General features: G+C 39.3%; 1 protein-coding gene across 5 annotated transcripts in view; it reads left to right on the forward strand.

Moving 5' to 3' along the window:
- Positions 1–20624, forward strand: part of GHR (growth hormone receptor) — a 138860-nt gene that overhangs the window by 69017 nt on the left and 49219 nt on the right. The gene's annotated exons all lie outside the window — the stretch shown is intronic.

Genomic DNA, 20624 nt, shown 5'->3' on the forward strand with positions numbered 1-20624 from the left:
TGGTCCTTTGGGATGGGTCTTTTACTCATTTAGAACAAAAAGTTCCTGTTAACTTCATTGGGAGTTTTTATGTTGTGTCAGACAGATCTGCTTACATGGATTATGATCTGCTCCTGTAAACAAATAAAAAACCCAGTCTGCTCGGTCTTATTCTGGCCTTTGGAGAGAACAGTGAGTTTTCCATAATTACTAATCTTATACAAACATGTTGCCTCTTCTCCCAGGACTGCAGAGCAGCAGCACTAGAGTGGTTCCTGAAGCAGGTGCCCCTCCTGACCTTCTGGCCCAAACCAGTGCTAGCAGGGAGAGTCACAGAGGGCAGCTGGATGAGTAATTTCGGAAAAAGTGGGGTGGAAACAGCTTCCACAGAAAGTTGTAAACAGACTGATAAAATTTTCAGTGAAAATTTCTCACATCTCTCGATTTATTTTTTTTCTTTGCTCAGTGGCTCCAATCCTACTTAAGTGTTACAAAATGCAAATTAAATACATACAGAGTTGCAAGCCATACTTTGTTAGCCCTTCTGGTGTTAACTTTGCAATATGATGCTAAATCAAAGGTCTATGACATAGTTACCTGTAATCATAATTGTCCTACAGTTTAAAGGTGTAGTAATCCTCTATCTCCCTGATAAGAGTTTTAGACACCCATATTTGCAGAATGGATGGAGAAATACAAGGGCCATTACCTTATGTTAATGAAAACTTTAGGCTGAAATAAGATATAGTTAGAACTCAGATGATCAGTTTTCAGAGAATTCTTCCATAAAGTTCATTTTATTTATTTAAAAAGAGATTCAGATAGGAAGAAACCTATATATAAACCTATATGTGTCCTGATTTGCAGTATTACTACTACAGGATTGTGTATATGAAATGAACAGAGCTTTGTCATCCCCAAAATAAATTTTAAATCACTAAACTACTTCTAGGGTTGTAGCACTTCTGTTTTGAGGGTGGGGGAGATGGTCAACTGAGGAAGTCCAACAAGGAAACGTAACTTGAACAATAATTTTTGAGATAACGTGGGAGAACATCCATGTGTAATTCTTGAGTAATACAGATGAAATAATAATAATACAGTTTTTTAACCACCCAATACTGTTTTGTTCTACTTTTTTGTTTTTCCATGTGAGTGTGCCTGCATCTGCAAATGCTTCTCATGAGCATACAGCCCCTCTCTTAGCTTATTGCTAGGTGATGAATCCTGACAATCTTGCAGAGCTCTGCCCAGCACTGTCTTTCTGAGGCCTTCCTGTAAACTTAATTAGATATACTCCATACCTGATATGTTGCTACAGGGGCTGATCTGCGGTGTCACAGCTCCTGAAGAAATCCACTTCAGTAGTTGTAATTTTCATCATAGCACAACAAAAAAAGGACACAGATTCGCTAGTCTTACACCAAATCACATTGCTGACAGAGTGTAATATTGACTCGTATGTAGAGTGATTCACATAAGAACTGCACGTTTTCACGTCTTGAAAGTAAAGCTTATATTCAGCTGTACAAGCGCCTGTGCCTCGAGCTGGCTCTGAGCAGTGGGGTCAGATCCACCCTTGGCACACGGTTAAATCCCATACGTGTTTCCTCCTGGCAGGGAAAAGGGTGTGAGGCCAGCAGCTGGCTGGAGAACTGCACAGCATTCAAGACCAGATCTTGGACATTTAGTCACATGTTTGCTGTCTGCTCGTTCTGCTGGAGGCTTTCCATTGATTTAGTTAGTTTTTGTGCTCTGCTTTTGCTAAGAGCCTGGCTTGCCAGCTCCTTAAACAGAGGCTTTAGCTGGAGTGTGAAGTCACTGGGCTGCCCACCATCACTAAGGCGGAGATGCTGAATGTGACTGAGTTATGTCTGCTGAATCGGGCTTAGTGTGTAGTTCGGAGCCACGGAGGTCTGGGACGTGCAGCCTCCTGCCAGCTGGGTGCTGAGCCACACGCTGCCCGTGTCCTGGAGGTGCTGTACAGCAGTGAGTAAACGGCACAGCAGAGGCAGTGGCAGAAAGAAAATGTAAAGGCTGCGGCAGTGGGAAAGTAATTTCTGAGAGGTGTGTAACTGGCATAGGTAGATGGGCCTTGTGCCCTGGAGATTTAAAAGCAGAAGGCCCATTTTCACAGCTCTGAAGACATTTTTGTCAAGTCAGCAGAACTAAGGCTCCTGAGAATTTCGGTTGCTTTGAAGATGAGGGATTATGTGCTTTTGAAAATCACACAGCTTTGTTTATAGGTAATGTGGCACGTGAACAAGAGGCAGGAGTGATTCATGAGTATCTCACCTACTTCAGTGCAATAGTAATCGTGTTTCAATGAAAAATAAGAGCTTATATTCAAATGCACGTAAGCAATTTGTGTTTGAGATTAATGTAACCGTGGTGTTTCAAATATGTATGTAACCATATATCTGGGTATTCTGTTTTAATGTACCAGCTGACATCAAAAGTGGCTGAATAACTCCAGGCATAGGTTGCAAAATGTTTAGGAGGCAAAATAAGTTTTGTCTGCTTGTTCCTTCTTTACAAGTGATCAGTGTAGGTCACGTAAGGACACAGAGGAATAAACAGGGAATTAGACCCAGTTAATAAAACAATACTTAAGCTCAAGCAGTTCCAAAACTAATTTTCTCCCAGTGAAAGAAGTAGGAAATGTCTTTTATAATTTTTGATACTAAATCAACATTTATTTTAGAACGTTACAGCTATGTTAATTCATTCTCTGAAACAGGTTTAGGGAGATATTTGTATTTAATGATAGAACAGTGAAAATATTTTTGAATGAACTGTTTTTGTACAATGATCATTTTAGGAGCTACAAGTCTGAATTTATTGTGCCTTTAGTCTGATTTCAGAAATGAACTTAATCACAACTTTTTTTTTTTTTTACATTATTGTATGAAATTTATGTTCAAATGCTCAATTTTCTTCATTTTTATACAAGTATGATTAATTATTTTCCCTTCTGAGATACATCAAGTCCAGTTTTTACTTGCATCAAAATGTCCTTCTGTTGTGCTGGTATTTGTTCCCTTGCTGTACTTGGATGCTTTGTATACATGCCATATCCAGATTAAACCATCTAACGTTAGGTGTACAGTAGGTGTCAAATCTGCCAATTACAGATCTAGGGTTTGAATCCATGAGCCATGAATAGGGTTTTAGTGTCATTAGACACTCCCAGGCACCTGCGCGAGACTCAGAGATGGCACAGAACCTGCAGGACGTCTGCATCCGCCTGAAATGGCCAGAAGCTTTTCGGGCTCTATAAAAAAACTTGAGGTCAGGCAGCTCAGATGTCCCTGTATATATGTTTTTAGGCAACTAAATCAACTCCATCAGTTGTTCTTTGTTCCAGGGACTGTACTGAGTCTCTCTCCACAGGTTTCATGGGAGCTTGGACACCTAAGGATGGTGCTCATCCACGTATGAATCGTGGAGTATCACTAGGTACCCAAAATAACAACGTGAGACTTACAGATAAAACATAAAACCAGTAGGAGCTCTGTGCATTTTGAATTAGAGGCTGGAAGGCAGGCAGCCTGAGACAGCTACAGATGTTAGGCTGCTGGATTTTGCCCTACCTCGCTCAAAGAGAGTTGAATATAGGTGTCTGCATATTGAACTGAGTCTCACCCTTACAGCTGCCTTGTTTGGGTATGCATAATTCTGTGTGCTTTCTGCTAGGCAATGGTGTAGCTGCTCAGCCACGTTGCCAGCCATGGTGAGGGGTCTTCTTACTGGGTTGAAAGGATAACAAAGGGCTTCTTACTATCAGCATGAAGTTACCTAGAAGACCAATGTTGTCTAAAGCCTTAGATTTGACTTTTGTGACAAATAGAAGAATTCTTAGTCTAAGCAGTGAGGTACTGTTGAATTGCAGCATATTTTCTGCTGAGGAAAGGAAATTTGTCCATCTGTTCCTGTAGAGGGAAGGTAGCAGAGAATTTACTGTCTGGTTTGTAATACTCAGAAAAGGAAAGATCAATGGCACTGTGGGGTTTTGGCTGAAAACACATTTTGTGATTTAGACAAACTCAAATGTTACAGGTTGCAGTCAGTGCAGTGACAAAGTATTTCTCATAAATGAGGAAAATTCTTTTATTTTTAATGACTTTTTTGGTGATTAGGAATATTTGCATGAATAACTATCCTAATCTTGTCAGGAGTGGCAAAACATAATAAGAAAGGGCAAAGTCTTTCCCTAACTTAAGCTGCAAACTCTCTGTCTTCCTCTTGGTGAATAATAGTACCATAATATGGTATAGTCATCTGTTCATTGTGTTCATTTTCTCTTCCCTAATTCTTCCAACTGGTGTATTTTTGCTTGTATTTTTTTCTCTGTGTTACCCACTTTTTCAATTATCTGCAGGCATATAATTAGGGGATACAAACCAAAGCAGAGCTGGCAGTGAAAACTGGAAAGTTCAACATTGATATCTGCTTAGTGAATCCTATTTTACACAGACAGCAGCAGAATAGTTAAGAATGCATATTTAAAAATGACAAGTTTTAAAGCAGATTTAAAGCAGACAAAGCCTTCAGAATAATTGCCTCATTTCCAGAAATTTAAGTATCTCTGAGCAAGAAAAATGTTCCATTATGTAGGAGAAATTGCCACAGAAGCATTTCCAGGAGCCAAAATCAGGAAGCTTGGCACAAGTAAACGTTAAGTTACACCACTCTGATCCTGCTAAGCCGTTCTTGCTGGAGGGAACATTCATTTTGGCAGAGAGCAAAGTAGTATTTCCATCATCACTTTCCATTGTGATTAGGCATGGCTTTGATGGCTAGCAGAAAATTTTGAAGGAGGGCCTTGAATCTGTGCACTTGGAGTTACTTTCACTGCTCCTGCTTCCTGGTAAGTAGTATGTACTTCAGATAAGCCATTTTTCTGTGACCATCCCATGGAGAAGAAAGGATTTTACTTTGTCTTTTTTCTGTAACGGGTAGCATACATGGTATTTCAACAGGAAGGGATTTGGGATTTCTAAGAGTGGAAGGTACATCCTGGAAATGAATTGTAGACAGGCATATGTTTTATAAGAAAACAGAAAACAAAAACATGGTCCTGGAATTTTGAGGGATAGTAGCTTTAAATTATGCCCCTAAAATCCATATTTAGGCTTGTAACTGAGTACATCCAATAGTTCAAATGCTAACCGGGATTGCAAGAGGCTTGTCTCTTTTGTCCATTCCTCCAAACCACATCAGTGACTCTAGTATTTAGTGAAGAGCCTTTGCATATCTTCACTCACAAGCCTGCCAAAAAAACACATCATGAACAATCAGCTTCACTCAGACACCCTGCAGAATAACGTACATGCCAGTTTTCCTATCCAGTTATCTCAGTTATATGTAGCTTTCTGCTGTTGTGTAAATTTCCCTCATTGTTCCCTAGTTGCTATCATATTTACTTCTCTTTCAAACACAACCTCACCAATTTGCTGTCCTTTGATTGCTGCGTTTTGAGATCATTTGCAAAAATGAGCTGCACATCTGTAGCTGGTGTCAGGAATAGTGAGAAGGAAAAGTTAAGCTATCAGCTGCAGGGCTTGTAATGCCAATGTACATCTTTTTCCCAAGCAGCCAAACTGCCAGCACACATACTGGTCCTCCTATGAACTGGAATTGCTTCTCCTTCACTAGGGATGAGCTGCACCCAAAACTGCTCACTCACAGTGGTCACTTGTGGCTCACTTTTGAGAAGCAGTGTGGCTAGTCTGAAACAAGAACTTCTGCCCATACATGCATTGAAGTGCACGAATTTAAGAAAGAAGATCAGATGTTGGAGACAGCAAAAAATGTTCACAGCACTTTGTACAGTTATCTAAGAAGATAAGTATGAAAATTCATAGTTAGCTTTTAACTTCTTTTTTGGTATTTGAAATGTAATTGTATATTTCATGTGAATTATTAGAATGGTTTGCACTGTACTAGCCAAATGAACCTCACTTAATAAACTGTGCGTAAGGGAAAGGAAAAGGAGATCAAGCAAGTAAGCACTAATCCATATTATGGAAGCATATTGCATGAGTTATAATGAATCATTCCATGGAGAGGTATATACAGAGCAAATTCTTTCAGTGTTACTCATCTGTAACCAGAAGAAGAAATTGTTGTCACTGCACATTCACTACATATAATGAAATGACCATGGGAAACAGTAAAAATTTTTAATGAATGTAAGCAATGATACAGTTATCATTGTGTAGTAACTTACACTGCCTGATTCAAAATACAATGGACTTTTAGAACCAAGAGACGGTCTGCAGTGTTGCACCTTTTTGTTCCATGCAGTGGTCTTCAGAAGTGATAGGATCCAATTGGAAACAGAATAAAAGCGTGACTGGGAACTGGAGAACCATCTTTGAACTGAACTGGTTCATACCATTGTACATGAGGGAGCATTGTTTGGCACCTCAGCAGTATTTTGGCACATCAGTGCTCTCTCTTCCAAAGGACGGAAGCATCAGAGGAACACTCCAGAGCTGGAGTTCTCAAGGTGCCATCACTGAGTCACATGGAGTGACTGAAAGCTTCATGCAGGTAACCACCCTCAGCAGAACAACGATTTTCAGGGCTGCAGCAGCACTTCCACCGTGGTTGGGTACTTTGTGAACTGGCACTGCCATTTGGAGGATGGTTTGGTCCAGCCTAGCAGTCAAAATCTTGGAAAAATAGACTGCAGCAGTCCCTCAGATGTTTGCTTCAAGCGTTGGCGGTTCCACCAGTCTTCCGTGTTACTCTCTGTGTCAGTATTACTGGTAACTGGGTGATGGAGAGGGGAATGGGAATGCGATAACACAAGGCTCTGGCAAGGTTCCCCTTGGGGAATCAAAATACCAGGCCTGGGCTGTTTTCCTTCTCTCTTACTGGAAAGGAGCTAAGAAGAATAGCCTAAGAATGGTGCTGTACGTGACAGGCAGAGCTACAGACTATGGGCATGGACTCTTTAGCTTCTGAATCTGGAGGAAGTTCTGGTGTTTAACAAGACAGAGCTTTTCTACTTCGCTTTTCCTTCTTCTTGCTCATTACAGAAACATGCTGTAAAATGAATCACAGAATCACAGAATCATCTGGGTTGGAAGAGACCTCCAAGATAACCCAGTCCAACCTCTGACCTAACACTAACAAGTCCTCCACTAAACCATATCACTAAGGGCTACATCTAAACGTCTTTTAAAGACCTCCAGGGATGGTGACTCAACCACTTCCCTGGGCAGCCCATTCCTATACCTAACAACCCTTTCAGTAAAGAAGTTCTTCCTAATATCCAACCTAAACCTCCCCTGGAAGTTTTAAGTTTTTTATGAAGTAGTAACAGAAAAGGTTAGTTTTCTGCAGAACTTTGAGCCCCCCACTAGAGATTTTGAATTCTCCTAGCTTAACGCAGTGAAGATTTTCTTTTCCTGAAGAACCAAGTGATGGGTTTTGTGTGTGTTTGTTTTTTAATGGATTATTTTACAAATTAATTCCACACTAAGGAACATAGAATTGCTGTAAGATAGGCTAATAGTGTTGGTATATCATCTGCAGAGCCACATGTAATTTCTGTTCGCTCCTACCTTTTATTCTCACTAAGTTGGTTAATTCCCTAGGAGTTTCAAGGAATGCAATAGGAAACTGTTAAATATTAAGAGTGATTGGGAATTTATAAATTTAGCATTTATATCAGCCTTGGCACCAAAGAAATGGCATGCAGCAAACCTGACACCAATTTTAAAAAGGCTCAAGGAAATTGCACACCAGGAAGTTTGTCTTCAGAGCAAGGCAAATTTAAAGACACGTGAAAAAAAGCATAGATGGATAAATGCATGGAAAAATGTTGTATATTTTGGAGTTGGTATAAGCCCTGTTTCTTTCAAAAAGCACTTAGTGTTTGCACCCGTAGCTACTGACTCAAAGATTTCAACAAGCACACAGAAAGTGGTTGTTTGGTCCCTATAGTGGTGATTTTCAGAGTGCCTTTGTGCAAGACTGTAGCAAAGGTTCTTTGAAAATTGTCAGGGGATAAAACAGAAGGCTGTCCATGCATTAAAAATTAATCAGAAGGGGAAATAAAGGAATAAATGATCAGCTCCCACAGCAGAAACATCTGAGGATGTTTCTCTTCCACAGTTAATAAAAAGAGAAATTAAATAGAGAAGAACTTTTCTGCTTGGAAAGCTCCGTGGTGGGACATGACAGAAATCTGTGCAATCCTGCATGGCGCCAAGGAAGTGAAAGGAAGGGTGTGAGCATGCAGCAGCCATCGGGGGCCTCCTGGATTCCTGCACATGCCTGTGCAAACACTGCAGAGCTGCACTGCCAAGGTGATGGACTGCAGTCAGGCTGGGGAAAGGCAGAGAGATCCACCCACATTGAGAAGTGTGTCTTCTCTAGGCTGTCCCTGACTGTCACCCGGAATATATTCAGGGAACCATACTGAAAGGAAATACATTGATTCTTCCTCTGGTCTGGGATTTTGTTTGTTTATCATTCCCCTAGCAATGTGTAGTCTTGGCTTTAGAGGCAGGGCTGACGTGAGAAAATTTAGAAGCAAATCTGAACTCACTTGGATTAAAAGCTTGTATTTGAATCCATATAAGCTAGAACCCTGTGTTTATTGCTCTGTAAAGACAAAATAACCAGAACAATAACATGCCTGGCTGGCAAACCCCATGTGCGTCATGTTTCCTTTAAAAGACACTTACTGCTTGCCACGTATGCCCACGGTAAAACAGGAAAAACTATATTATCATTTAAAAAATGCTAAATTTTAAACAACAACATATACAAAGTAAAATAACATCATTATAGAAAATGTCTTTTCTGTCTTTTCAGCACTGAAGCACAAAACAAAGACTAATGTAATAATTTGACTTTGAACAGGAAATTGCAAGTGTTAGCGAAGTGAATGTAGGTAATAATTTAAATGCTAACACTGTCTATTTATTATTTGCTGGTTATGATTAAATAGTTAATACTCATAATTATTTCAATGAAAACGCTGATGACAACTATAGTTACTGTTGTATAGGATTTAATTCAAACCATCTGTTTTCATCCACTTGTATATATCCTTGCTTGCAGTGAAGTGTTTTTCTGGAAGTTAAAAGTGATTATTAAGGGAATGGAAATTATTAATGGTTCATGGCTTGGCAAGGAAAAGAAATGCTTTTTAAAGTTCCTAGTGTCTATATTCAAAGGCTTCTGCAACAGAAATGGTTGAGGGCAGAATGTAATGCAGAAGTGTTTTCTGCCATAGGCTATGTATTCATATTTGGGGTTGGTCTGAGTAAGGTGTTAGGAGGTAGAAGTCACTGGTCTGACTTCTACACCACTTAACTAAATCCATTTATTTCATAGGGCAAGAGAAATATGAGTAATGTATTACAAAGAAGGTATGTGATACTGGTGAACAATATGGAAAAATGCTGGTATATACAAAGACAACATGATTTATCCTCTAGCAAACTGTTTCATTCCATCATTTATTCTTCATTGGATTTGTAGTGGATGGTTGTTCATGCTAACTAGTTCAGTTAGCTTTGAATGTAACAGCCTCATCTGTTTTAGTCAGAAACTGCCCTGTTATCCAAGGATGCCTCCACTTGGCTCCAGAGCTCAGCACTTCCTGCTGTGAAGATCTATTAAACCACTTCACAGGAAAAACACATCTACTTCTACTCTACAAGTAATGAAATGAATGTGAGGTCAATAACTTACTATCTTTCTTTTCTCAATCAGTAGCATTTGCACAATAGGAAGCTGTAGAAGATAATCAGAAAAACCCAGGGTATCTCCTGTTACTCATGACACATGCTTTTCAACGCACCTAGAGCCTCTCAGAATTAAATTGAAGTCCTGGCTGGAATGTGTCATGCTTTGCAGAGTTAGAAGGCAAGAAGACTTTGCAGCCCTCTGGGGAATCCAGCTATCACAGCTGAGACTGTTCAACCGCCCATTCCCAGCCCAGCTAATTAAATGGTTACATTCATTTCTACAGAGATACTTGCACTGGTATTGCAGAACCCTCCACAATGAGACTTCACCCTAAGAGAAGCAGGAAAGACCAAAGCGGTGGAATTCAGTGTGGTTGCCCCAGATATCAAACTGCTGTTGTCTGTCAGCTTTCCCCTGTCCATGAACACTGCTGGTTGTTCAAAGCAGGTTGCTCCGAGTTACTCTTTCTTTGCTCCACAAGTCAAGAAACGTTTGTTTTTTACCAGGAGGCTTTATAGAATCTGGCCCTCTGGGCACATTTGCCTGTGGCGCAATCTTGTGAGTGTTTTGTTGAGATAAGTGGGTGACAGCTTCCAGTTAGTGATCGGCAGGAGGGGAGGAGGGCTTCTTTCCAAAAGTGCTGACCACCTCAGCATAACTACATCCTCCTTGCAGAGGTCTCAACCTGACGTGTTATCTTATCCCCCCAGAACAGCAGACTTGACAGCCTGCTGCACCTTTTTATCTAGCTGGTAGACTTACAGAGCAGTTCTAGTTACAGGAAAGAACTGTGCAAGGATTACATCTATCAGGGTTACTGTTTGGTCAATGTTGTCCAACTTTGTAACAGAAGGCTTGATTGTAAGTTATTGTTAAACGCTGTTTTTCAGTTATGGTATCTTGTTACTGTTGGAGTTAAACATGTTTTTTCTTTCCATTTGTTCAGCCAAAAGTGCAGTTTGTCTTAAGAGAGTTAGGCTCTGTTTTCTTCCTGTTTAGAGAAGTGTCAACAGTTAATGTCTTGCTTTTTAACTCCGTTATATTCCCTTGAAATCCCTCAAGAAACATGAGATTATGACCATGACAAAACTTTGCCCTTCCATGTGTTTTACGTCTCAGCAACTTGCAAAGATGTGTGAAACACAATTAAGATCTCCAAGATGCCTATGTATACACACTGACTTTCTAGAAAAAGCATTATTTTTCACAGTCATAGCTATCCCTTAAAAAAAAAAAAAAAAAGAGAGAGAGAGAGTATTAGACTTAGGTTTTTTAACCTGCTTTAAGAAAAGAAGCAAGGACCAATAAAAAATATAATGCCTTACATTGATAGGGCTTGTGGTTTTAAACAGAGATGGTCTCTGTCTGTTATTCTAGTTGCCTATGGAAATTCCGTTGTGCAGTCAATTATATTTATAAAAAGCCACTGTAATCTTCTAACAAATTACTTTTACAAGATCCCTGGATATTTCTCCTTTACTAGAGTTAACCCTCCCTGTCTTCTTAAATGGGTGAGGAAGTCCCACAACATTTTCTTATTGTTAGCTTAGTACACCATAGCTTATTAATAGCAGAATGTTAGAAAGACGTGTGAATTTTAGAAGAACGCATATGAAGTTCTCTTTCCTTTAAATCAGAGCAAGGCTTGTTCTTAGGTAAGGAATAAAAATTCCTAACTCCAAATCTGGGATGTCTGCAGCACAGATGTGTCCCTTGAAAGAACAGAGCTGGCCTAATCAAATCCTTGCAGCCCAGCATGTGGGAGATGTCCAGAAAGACTCTGTGCAGAGCACTGAGACTATCATGAGTTCTCAAGTAGAGTTTAGTTCAGTGCTAAGGCATGAGTGAGATTTGTTTTACCGATTAAGTCTGTTTTTTCTGTTTGTTTTTATTTTTGTTTATAATTAGTATTTAGCTTATACACGAAGTGTGAAATTACCATTTTTAATGTTATTGCTTTCTGGAGGGAATATGCCCCAACTACCTGAGTTGTCCCTAGCAGCTGTACCTGCCATCAGTGTCAGCAGAAAGACAAAAGGGTTGCAATAACCTGAGCCCTTCAGATGAGGCTGGGGTGTATTTACAGGAATGGATGAGCTTCCTAAGCCACTTATTTATCCAATAGTAGACAAAATCCCCATGACTCTAGGAAGAGTAATAGCTTTGTAATAGAGACATTGGTCTTAAACAAGCTTTCAACATCTGGCTTTGCCACAGAAATTCTTCTGTGTCCATTGCAAATTGATTAATATCTGTGTCCCAGCTCCCCAGTTATAAAGTAAGAAGGCACTTGGAGAATAAATTCCATAATCTTCTCAAGTTGATCAGATATTTTGGTGATGAAATTGCTGGAGTTATGCAATACTGCCTGTCAACAGCATTGCATTTATTGTGCAGAGGAAAACAACAGAAAAATATATGTAGTCTTCCAACGCTGACAAAGCTGGCGGGCTGCCTCCTCTCCCAAGGCAGGAGAAGGCATCTGTCTGTTTCTCAGTAGGTAGGGGACAGCACTATCAAGCAGAGAAAACGCTGATGTTTCTCCCACTGCGTATTTGATTTCTGCATAAATCTGCATACTTGCAGGAACTCTGCTTTTCTTCCAACAGGCAAGAACTTGTACTACTGTGAGCCCGTAACTAATTGTTACCATGGGAAACTATGAAATGGCCACCCACACTTCTGTGTCTGAATAGAGCTTGTGTTCAGACACATTCTTCAATCAGTGTGTGGAGACGTACATAGTGTATATGTATGTTTCTTCCCCATGTAGCATGGGGAAGTTGAAATACAAAAGGTTGCTTTTAATGTTAAAGATGTTGGCAGCATCAGCAACACCTGGAACACTTCGTCTGTGGGGCTGCTCAGGTAGGAGAGGTACCCAGACTGCTGCTTGGTGTTGCTTCAATTCACTGGTGTGCCCAGAGCATACAGCGAGACACAGCCACTCACGTGAAATTTTTCCATTTCTTGCTTTACTTGTTGCCCTGTGTGACCCTCCAGCCCTTCTCCCCACTGAATAACATGATACAAAAATAAAAATTGAAATTAAGCTTTTCAAAGAAGACAGTATTTTGATTAAGAACCTATTTTTCCCCTTTGCCTGTTCACTGGAAAGTCTGAATTATCATGTGTGAAGTTTTCTAAAATTGTCATGAGACATATACCTGGCTAGAACATCTCCACTTGGGTGAGTGGAGCTGGGAGATGTGCTGAGTGACCCAAACAGCATGATGGCAGGCAGCGACCAAGGTGTCTCTGCTAGGACAGGGGCTGGGGGTGCTGCTGGCCTATGGCTTCTGCTAGCCAGCAGCTGCTTGAGGAGGAAGCACGTACAAGCAGGTTCTTGTATCAACATCTAGATTTAACGTTTAACAGGTTAGAATTGACTATTTTCAAGCTGCTTAGTTTCTGAAAGCTTTTAGATGTGCTGTTGAAGGCAGGCTGCTTGCTAGCAAGCTGCATTGGAAAATCATTAGGGTCAAGAGATATAATTGTTTCGCTATTTGTGTGTCAGCAGAGCAGACCAAGGGCTTCTGTGACTGTAGAGAGGATCTCTGTGAAGCTGGTTAAAACATATTGAAATGTTGTGGAAAAGGCTGCATTGTCACTGGCTGAACTGCACGTTTGCTTTGGACTGTGAATTTGGCAGTGTTTTGTGAGACGACAGAACCACCAGCGCTAGAGTACAATGCTTGGCTTCCTCCCTGTCTTCAAAACAGCCTAATCTGCCAAATTCTTGTGTGTACAAAATACTGACTGGATTAATATAAATGTCAATTATAACATCGTTTGGGACGGCAAGCAAACACTTGTTCGTTCCTGACGTTTCGGTGGTGTGTGTGAGCACCTTCAGCACCAGCAGGTCCCATCCTAAATAAAGGACCGGGCTGCACATGTCACACAAGCATGAACCTTAGTGACCTTTTAACTGTGAAGCTTTGTGTCTTTTGTCATGTTGGTTCCCTGCACTCCTCTCTTTTTTGTTTTTGCGGTGTGTCTAATCTGAAAAGATGGGCACTGTAGATATTATTAATCTGATTTGATTATGATGTAAGTGCTACTGTGTAGCCTTGGAATTTCAGGGATGAGAAGATGACTACAGACACCTAGATTCTTGATGGGAGCTGGAAAAGCAATAGGCATCTAATTGCCACATTGTTTGTTTCCTCTTATTTCCTTAAATTACAGCTTTAAACAAAGAGGTCTGGTATCAAGCTAAAATCTTTTACCAGTTGTGAAATTAACAGCTAAAAATGTTGAAAGTGAAAGTAGCAAATAAACATCTCAAGAAGCATACTGTTGTGTAGTACCTAGTGTTCCTGTTCTGAGCAATTCCCTACTAGAGAAGAGACATGACTAAAAACATGTGAGTATAAAACCTGTTTTATAAAAGTTTTACTCTTTTACTTATTCTCAGAATTTTAAGAATTAGTTAAATGAAATTGCTTAAATACAGGCAGAACATGGTTCAAGCTACAACAGATTTTAATGATCCTAGAAGATGTCTTTCTCAGTGAAATATCAATATTGCAGATTTAAAGGAGAATATTTTTAATTGTTTTTCTGCCCTGAAGGTATCTTGTCTGGCTGTTTATCTGTATTTTTGATGAGTTACCTTAATATTTTGTAAGTGCTATGTTGGCCACTTAAAACATCTTTATTTTTATAGATCTCTTAGTAGATAAATTGCTGGTTTCAATTCGTTCGAATTACATAAAAGTATCCAGATATTTGTCATATGATAGTTGTGATTGTAGAACAGTAGGAACAATGAGAGTTTCTAATTGACTGCATTTTTCTTTCACTTTCTAAAATACCTTACTGAAGAGGATGGATTCCTAGGAGAATGCTTTACTTTAAAGTGTAAAGTGTAGTACATAAGAACATATTCTAGATGTCATATTTAATTCCTTTGCCAAAGTAATCTTTTGAAACATGAAGAAAAAATTGTAATAAAACAGTGTTATTTTAAATAACTCAGAGAAAAATTGCACTTAGTTGCATTTTCAACAACAAAATTCTGCTATTTAAACGGGCTGAAAAACTGTTTTGATTTTTTTTATTGTATTTTGTTCTGATTTTTTTTCATCCATTACTGTGAACTTTCATCATCTTGAGCTTAGCCCAAAGGTTTCCTGTGTTCCAGCTTTTTAAGGTACCCAACCTGTGTAAATACATCAGGATAGTTCTAAACCATTAAAAACAAGAGGAGATAAATGTGTTCAAAGTTCAAATGTGTTCTGCTGGCTTTTAACATAAGTGTGAATCATGTCGCAATTTAGATGCTTAAAATAGTTTGTAGTTCATAAAATACAGCAAATGAAATCTCTTTAGAGGAGGCAGAAATACATAGTGGGCATTTAAGTTTGGTGCTGTGGGAGGTTTCTTACGGGAAGGGGCTAGTTTTTTTCCATTTGGGTAGTTCAATCTTTATTTTAAATTATTGTTAGTGTACTTGGAATGTTGTGTGTTTTGAAAGTTGTGGAAACTGAAATCCTTTTTTTTTTGGTCCTTAAAAATGAAACAGTATAGGAAGTTAAAGTAAGTATATGCTTCTAGAATAGCACTAGATCACAACTAATAAACCAAATTCAGTCATCCTGGTGAATCAGATTCTTACCTCTTTCTGTTATTTCCCAAGACCTCCTGCTTAATTACACACAGCTTGCAGAATCAGTGAACAAATGTTTTTTAAAAAATTTAAAAGCCTAAAAGATGACATTTCTTGGGCCAGATACAGTGATGCTCCTGTCTCTGGACTGAGGCTGACAGCTCGTCCTTAAATCCAGCAGGCACAGTGTGCCAAACCAGCAAAGCCATGTGGGAGTGTAAAACTGTTCAAGATTATCTTTTTTCCATCTTGCATTATCATTAGTACACTGACATAAAACAGCAGGTATTTAAGAAGCGAATACAGTAGGAAGGAGCTCATCTCAGTCTGTGTAAGGCAAATTCAGCCGTTTAGACATACTAGGGCAGCAGCTTTTGCAAGGATAACCAGGATGGGAACCAGAGAGCTTGAGTCAGGGAAGGGAGGTGACTAGTGAAGTTGCTCAAGTGTCTGTGTTGAGACCTGTTCTTTTCTACATGCTCATAACCAACTCAGAAAAGGAGGCAAACGCTGAGGTAGAAGTAGTTGCTCTGCTAGGTTACTTAGAACTGTAAATCAGTGGGTCAGCCAAAGAGCTGCAGAGAGACCTTACAGGGCAAGTGTCCAGGTAATGAATCAGCAAATTAAAGTCAGTGTAGATAAATGTCAAGTGATGCATGTAAGCAAGATGTAGTCCTCATTTTGCATATAAATTCAGGGACTCCAAACTTTATGACTCAGCCATGGGATTTTGCAGCTGTGATTGCTCCCTGAGGCCGGCTCACTGCTCATTGTGTGCAGTTCCACTGTTCCCAACCAAAACAATGTACAGCAGGGCTGGAAAACTGCAGAGAGGGGCATCAAGGATGAACAACACTATGGAACAGACTTTGTGCTAAGAATGGCTGTGGTCATACTCTTCAGTTTAGAAAGGAGGGAGAAGGAAATTAAGAAATGTCTATAAAAGTGATAAATGACAGAGCGAGTAGTGTGAGGACTGCTGTCTGCCCTAGTAGAAAAAAAAAACAACAAAAAAAAAAAACAAAAAAACAGGAGTTACCAAACTAGGAGAAGGGACACACAGAACATGTTCAAAGTTGTTTTTTCATGTAATCCATGGTTAGGCTGTCACTCTCCAGAGCCATGGATCCTTAACACAGGTCAATGTAGAATAATGAAAATAATGCTGGTTGGGTCTAGTCCACTTCACAGTAATTAGTGCGGCTGATACTGCTTTTGGAGTAACATGTCAAAAAATACTGTTAATTGAGACAAATACAACACAGACAATATTTAGACTGCAAAAGGTTGCCCAGAGAAGCTGTGGATGCCTCATCCCTGGAAGTGCACAAGGCCAGGCTGGATGGGGCTTTGGGCAGCCTGGGCTGGTGGGAGGTGTCCCTGCCCATGGCGGGGGGTTTGGAAGTAGATGGTCTTTCGGGTCCCTTCCAACCCAAACCATTCTGTGGTTCTGGGATTAAAAGCAGTAGAAGAGTAAGGGTCTCTAAAGTCCATTTGCTTTTCCATAGAAGTTTCCTTTTTCTGCCAACCTTATGCTAGAGTTTAAAAACATTATGTCTGAGGGAAAACTGTGTTACTGAGCAGAAGGAGTAGAAACAGCGCAGAATCTGTGCGGTTCCTGTGTTGGTGTGTCCTTCATCCTGGTAGTCGTGGTATTTCCACAGCAAATACTAGAAATAGCAAAGTCACTAGTCAGCTTCAGGGAGTCCTTGGCTCCTTCTCTGCTTTTGGTATGAAGTGTCATTCCAGTTATAGGTTTGTTTTTTTTTAAAAAAGAGGGGGAAAAAAAACATCAGAAGAAAAACTTAAGAACATTTCAGAACAAGGATGGGCAGTAATCAGAGTCTCTTCTGGAAATGCCTTCTGCAGCCAGAGTTTTTCAGCTGAGGAGGCTTTATCCCTCCCCAGGATCTGCAGCTATGTCCAAGAACACATGCTCTTGGCAGCAGACTGCTGCTGTCTGATGTAGCTGGGGAACTGAAAATAACTGTTCTAAGGGAAAAACTTCAGACGTAAAATACTTCAGTTATCTAATGTTGTTTGTTTTTAGTGTATTTTGGGTGATAAGAGAATTGGAGGGTTTGGGATTCTTTTTTTGCTTTCCTCTCAAAAATCAGTAGCTAAGCAGTTTACGCATGAAGATAATACAGGACATAGTGAAGTGTGTTAAACCTCCTTTCACTTGTGTAATCAGAATTCTCTCTCCGCCTTTTTAATGATGTGGAAAAAATTTAGTGACAGAAATCAATATTCTGTCTTTGTTTTGTACTCTTTCGAAAGTGCAATTTGGCTTATTTTCCAATTTCATCATTTATGTTAAAGGCAAAGTTGTGCAGCTATCCATAATGTTGGGTAAATAGTTACCAATAAAACCTTAACACTTTTGGTGAAAAAGGATTTAAAAAAAAAGAGTGGTTCTTGTATCAGATCATTGTTTTAACAGGGTGTGCTGCTTTGAAATAACTGTTTATAGTGCCTGTTAATTTAAAACAGTCTCACCAGCAACAGCTGTGGGAGGATTACAACCCATCAAAGGTAAGATGCAATGTAATTTAGAATCAATAAATCCCTAGACTATAGTGGTGTTAGAATTTGATTTGAAATAAGTGAAATATATTATTATTATAACTAGCATAGCATATTTTGATAAATTATCTTTAAAAGCAGTTGATGTCTTTATATAAAGTGCAGACTTTGCAGCAGAACTATATACATAGATAAAAATGACCAAAATTTACACTTATAAAGGACCTTGCGTTTGTGACTATCGAAATAATTAGTAAATTAATAGAGCTTTAATATAGAATCACAATAACATGTTCCCCAAATATTATTTTTGTTTAGCAAATGAGGGAAAAAGATACAGAGAAATAATGATTTTCCAAAAGTCTTAAGGGGAATATGATGGTTGAGCGTGTCATGGCTTGGCAGAGAAAAAACATATATCATAATAGAGAATCAGGTTTCTCATTTTACTGGCCTTCACGTTTTTCTCTTATGTTAGTAACAAAGGTGATGTTTTTAAGTATTGAACTGTACTGATAGATTGTGATTCAGTAATACAATGAACAAGATCAATAGACCTTTGTGTACCTTTACTGCACAGGTCAAATCTGGTGTTTGGGAAGAGGGTGAAAGAAAATAACTCTTTTGCTTTTTTTATTTTATACTTTTTTTATTTTTCTTAACTTCAGATACTATACCCCTCACTGAAGGCTTGAAGTAGAGAGATTTTGTTTGTAATGCCTATATCAATCTTTAGGTTCTATTAGCTCTTAGTCTGCTGATATAAAAAAAATTCTTGGCAAGTAATATCTTGATAGTTTCACTTACTTACCGTATATAATTTACAAGAATACTTTGGCTTTCTGAAACAGAGATGTGTTTATGCAATGATGTGAAGGATGTCCAAAACCTGAAAAAATATGCAAAATGTACAACGAAAACAGTATTACGGTACTTCCCATGCTGTTTGACAACAGTGAGCTTATGAAGGTGTGCTCCTTACAGATCCTTCCCACTGGGGTCCTTTTTGAAAGATTGTTCAATGCCACGTGAAAGAGGAGAGAAGAGTTGAATGACAGTGAGTGAGATTAAGGCTAACCACATAGAGGACTGTTTTGTGGAGAGCGTAGCAAGCAGGTCAAGGGAAAGGACCATTCCCACTGTTCAGCACCGGTGTCTTGTGTCCTGTTTTCTTACTGTGTGGAACTTCCCAGCAGACTATTGACAGAAGACAATACAATGAATAGCCACTATATGGATGGATGGCTGAGCACACAAGAAGATGAATAAACTAGGCTTTTTTAACCCGAAGGGGAGTCTGATTTCCTACAACCATTAGCACAGCAAGGGCAGTTATGTGTCAGATGGAGCTGGTTTCTTCTCAGAGGTACACAAAAAAGAACAAGGGGCAATGGTCACAAGCTGCAACAACAACCATCCACTTGGACATAAAGAGAAAATTTTTCCGCTGCAAGCAGTTAAACACTGGAGAAGTTTTTGCCAGAGAAGCTGCAGAATCTGTCTTCAGAGATACTCACCATGGGACTGGGCAAGGCCCTTGGTCTAGCTTTGAAGTTGGCTTTGCTTTGAAGCAGAACTAGATAATCACCAAAGAGACTTCCAGTTTAAATTACTCTGTAATTCTGTGATCCCCAATGGGCTGAGATGGTGGCTAGTCAGACGTGCCTGTATAGAGGACCTGACACCCAAGTATTTCAAAAATGGAGAGCAAACCCTCTCCAAAGTGGGAGTTGTATGTAGATATGTCCATGCATGTTGCAATACTCTTTTAGTAAAGGTTAATTACAGTTATATCACTTTGATACTTATTAAATTCAAAGGTAGGAACAGCATATCTACATTCTGAATGAATAACACAGATTTTATTGATTTCAAGTTGCATTAGTATTTAAATACTGCTGGGATCAAATTTTCAGAAGTGCTCTGTATTGCAGTTTATAGTCCTATAAAGATAATTTATTAATCTCTGTCCGAACATTTATCTTTCAAAAGATTAAATACGGCTGTTGGTCCCTAATTTAATTCTGTAAGGAGCTGAGAACCCTATGTACCCAACAACACTTGAAATAAAAGGTTCTTCCTGGATTTATTTTACCCCTTTGGGGGAAATTTGCCAGAATTGTTAAATGATTCAGGGAAGCTAACACTAGCAAATTGTTGTAAACTGTACTGAAGGATGTCAGTTCTGCGATATCCATGGCTCTGAGTGGTCACTGAGCAAAACATGGAAATGCAAATGATAAAAGTGCAGGAAGACCAGAGCAATTAAAAAAGGTGAACTGAGTAGGAGAGTTTCTGGAAAAGGATAAATGAAGAAGGCTGATACTGCTTTTACCTGAATATCCGTGCAGAATGGGTTCCAGCAAAAATATATTCTCGTTTTTACTTCTCTGGAGAAAAAAAGGGTTTGTAACAATTACATACTTTTAGCATAAAACAGCATGGGCAAGCAATATTTTTAGCTGATGAAAATCCAACACTCTGTATGTGAACTGTATACATACCACAGTCATCCACAGAATTCAGTAGAAACCTATTTCTGTGCTTCTAAAATTTGGGTTGCAAGACACAAAATGTATTAATGCTTTGAGTTAGGTTGGCTCCAGAAACTTAGTTTATGTTTAGGAAATGGTAAGATCCTCAGCAGTCTGAGTAAGTAGTTTGACCTTCCTGTCTGCTGTCACAAGCTGGACAGCCTTGTTTATGCTTTGAATAACGATTAAGGATCTTTATTGAGGTGATTCTCTAAAAAGTAGGTAAGTACTACCCTGGAAACAAATCATTACCT

Source organism: Cygnus olor, chromosome Z (genome assembly GCF_009769625.2).
Source record: "Cygnus olor isolate bCygOlo1 chromosome Z, bCygOlo1.pri.v2, whole genome shotgun sequence".
Lineage (NCBI taxonomy): Eukaryota > Metazoa > Chordata > Aves > Anseriformes > Anatidae > Cygnus > Cygnus olor.